A 3245-nucleotide genomic window follows, 5' to 3' on the forward strand; every position below is an offset into this window, starting at 1 on the left:
GAGCTTTCATTGATTGCGAGACTGGAGAGCTCAAGATGAGGCTCAATGATGAAGAAATTATATTCAATGTGCAGAAATCGATGAGGCGACCAAGTGAGTTCGCAAATTGTTCTCTTATTGATGCAGTGGATGTAATTGTAGAGTCTGATGATGAGGCATTGACGGTTGAGGATCGCCTTATTGCATGCTTGACAAATTTGGATGAAGTGAATGGTGAGGATTTGGCGGAATGGGTGTTGGCATTGGAAGGTAAAGGGTTCTGGGACAGAAATTTAGAGTTTGAGCCTTTACACTTAGAAAAGAGAGAGACTCCTCCAGCAAAACCATCCATTGAAGAACCACCTAAGCTAGAACTAAAGCCATTACCAGCACACCTCAGGTATGAGTTTCTGGGTCCCAACTCCACATTACCTGTTATTATCTCATCTGGTTTGTTAGATGTGCAGGTTCAGCAGCTTATACAGGTATTAAAGGAGTGCAAAACTGCCATTGGGTGGACCATGGCAGACATCAAGGGAATCAGCCCCGCCTATTGCATGCATAAGATTCTGCTGGAAGAGGGGCACAAACCTTCAAGGGAACATCAGAGGAGGCTGAACCCAAATATGAAGGAGGTGGTGAAGAAGGAAGTGATAAAGTGGTTGGATGCGGGAATCATTTTCCTAATTTCTGACAGTAGCCGGGTTAGCCCAGTTCAATGTGTGCCTAAAAAGGGTGGCATGACGGTGGTGAAGAATGACAACAATGAACTTATCTCAACAAGAACCGTCACAGGCTGGAGAATTTGCATGGATTACAGAAAGTTGAATCTAGCCACCCGGAAAGACCACTTCCCACTTCCCTTCATTGATCAAATGCTGGATAGATTGGCAGGGAGGTCACACTTTTGCTTCCTGGATGGGTACTCAGGGTACAACGAGATCTCTATTGCACCTGAGGACAGAGAGAAGACCTCCTTCACTTGCCCATATGGCATTTATGCCTTCAGGAGGATGCCCTTTGGCTTATGCAATGCACCCGCCACATTCCAACGGTGCATGATGGCTATATTTACTGACATGGTAGAGGACATAATGGAGGTGTTCATGGATGACTTCTCAGTGGTGGGGAATTCATTTGAGGAATGCCTAGTGAATCTGACGCGTGTGCTGAAACGGTGCATCGAGACTAACTTGGTTCTGAATTGGGAAAAGTGCCACTTCATGGTACAAGAAGGAATAGTCTTGGGGCACCGGGTGTCAAGCAAAGGAATAGAGGTTGATAGAGCAAAGGTTGATGTCATAGCAAAGCTGCCGCTACCAACTTCAGTCAAAGCCATAAGAAGCTTCCTTGGACATGCCGGGTTCTACCGGAGGTTCATTAAGGACTTTTCCAAAATCGCCAACCCTCTCTGCAAGTTGTTAGAGAAAGATCACCCTTTTTTATTTTCTGATGATTGCAGGGTAGCTTTTGAGGAGTTGAAGCAAAAGCTGGTCACAGCACCCATAATCGTTGCCCCCAACTGGGAGCAACCGTTCGAATTAATGTGTGATGCTAGTGACTACGCGGTGGGGGCAGTGCTGGGCCAGCGGGAGGACAAATTGATGCACCCAATCTACTATGCTAGTAGTACGCTGAGCGGAGCCCAGTTGAACTACACAGTGACAGAAAAGGAGATGCTAGTTGTGGTATTTGCTTTTGACAAGTTCCGGTCCTATCTGATAGGATCCAAGGTAATCGTATACACTGACCATGCAGCTCTTAGATACTTAATAGAAAAGAAGGACTCTAAGCCACGCCTGATTCGTTGGGTGTTGCTACTGCAAGAGTTCGATCTTGAAATTCGTGACCGCAAGGGCACTGAAAATCAAGTCGCTGATCACCTATCACGACTTGAAGGAGCTGAAAATGTAGTAGAAGTTGAGGAAATTCTGGAAACTTTTCCAGATGAGCAGCTGCTCGCTACCACTCATCAAGAAGCGCCTTGGTATGCAGACTATGCTAATTACCTAGCCAGTGGTATTGTTCCTCACGACCTGTCATCGGTCCAGAGGAAGAGATTCTTTCGTGAAAGCCAATTGTATTACTGGGATGAGCCCTACTTGTTTAGAATATGCCTTGATAACATGATCCGGAGATGCGTCCCCGAGATCGAACAATCTTCTGTCTTGCAGGCTTGTCAAGCTTCGGCGTATGGCGGTCACTTTGGAGGAATCAGGACAGCAGCTAAGGTGCTAAAGGCCGGATTTTTCTGGCCAACGGTGTTCAAGGATGCTCACTTGTGGGTCAAGGGCTGTAATGAATGTCAACGCACCGGGAACATTTCCCGGCATCACGGGATGCCCATGAACCCAGTTTAAGAGGTGGAAGTGTTTGATGTTTGGGGGATAGATTTCATGGGTCCCTTCGTCAGCTCCTATGGCAATAAATACATTCTTGTTGCTGTAGACTACGTGTCCAAGTGGGTGGAAGCTGCAGCATTACCCACCAATGATGCTAAGGTGGTGGTTAGGTTTCTAAAGAAGAACATATTCACCCGCTTTGGGACACCGCGCGCAATTATCAGCGACGGAGGCACTCACTTCTGCAACCGGGCCTTCGAGAAGTTGTTGGCTAAATATGATGTGCGCCACAAGGTGGCTACTCCGTACCACCCGCAGACTAGTGGACAGGTTGAGGTGTCCAACAGAGAGATCAAGAGCGTATTGACAAAAACTGTAAACGCTACAAGAACTGACTGGTCAAGGAAGCTAGATGATGCATTATGGGCTTACAGGACAGCTTTCAAGACACCAATTGGTATGTCACCATATAAGTTGGTGTTTGGGAAGGCCTGTCACCTACCTGTAGAACTTGAACATAAAGCGTGGTGGGCATTGAAACAGCTGAACTTAGACTTGGAAGCTGCGGGCACGTCAAGAGTCACTGAATTACATGAGCTAGAGGAGTTCCGGTATCTTGCTTTTGAGAGCACAAGGCTGTATAAGGAGAGAATGAAGAGGCTTCACGATCAGAACATCATTGAGCGAAATTTCAAACCTGGGGACAGGGTATTGCTTTATAACTCAAGACTGCGGTTATTCCCAGGTAAGTTAGAGTCAAGGTGGTCTGGACCATTTCGCGTGGTTGAAGTGTTTCCATCCGGAGCTGTGGAGGTTTCTACTGAAGATGACTCTCGTACATTTCGAGTCAATGGTCAGCGGTTGAAATTGTATGTGGGTATGAACGAGCCTAAGGAGATGACCGAGCTGCATTTGAATGAACCC

This window comes from Nicotiana attenuata, unplaced genomic scaffold (assembly GCF_001879085.1).
Source record: "Nicotiana attenuata strain UT unplaced genomic scaffold, NIATTr2, whole genome shotgun sequence".
Taxonomy (NCBI): domain Eukaryota; kingdom Viridiplantae; phylum Streptophyta; class Magnoliopsida; order Solanales; family Solanaceae; genus Nicotiana; species Nicotiana attenuata.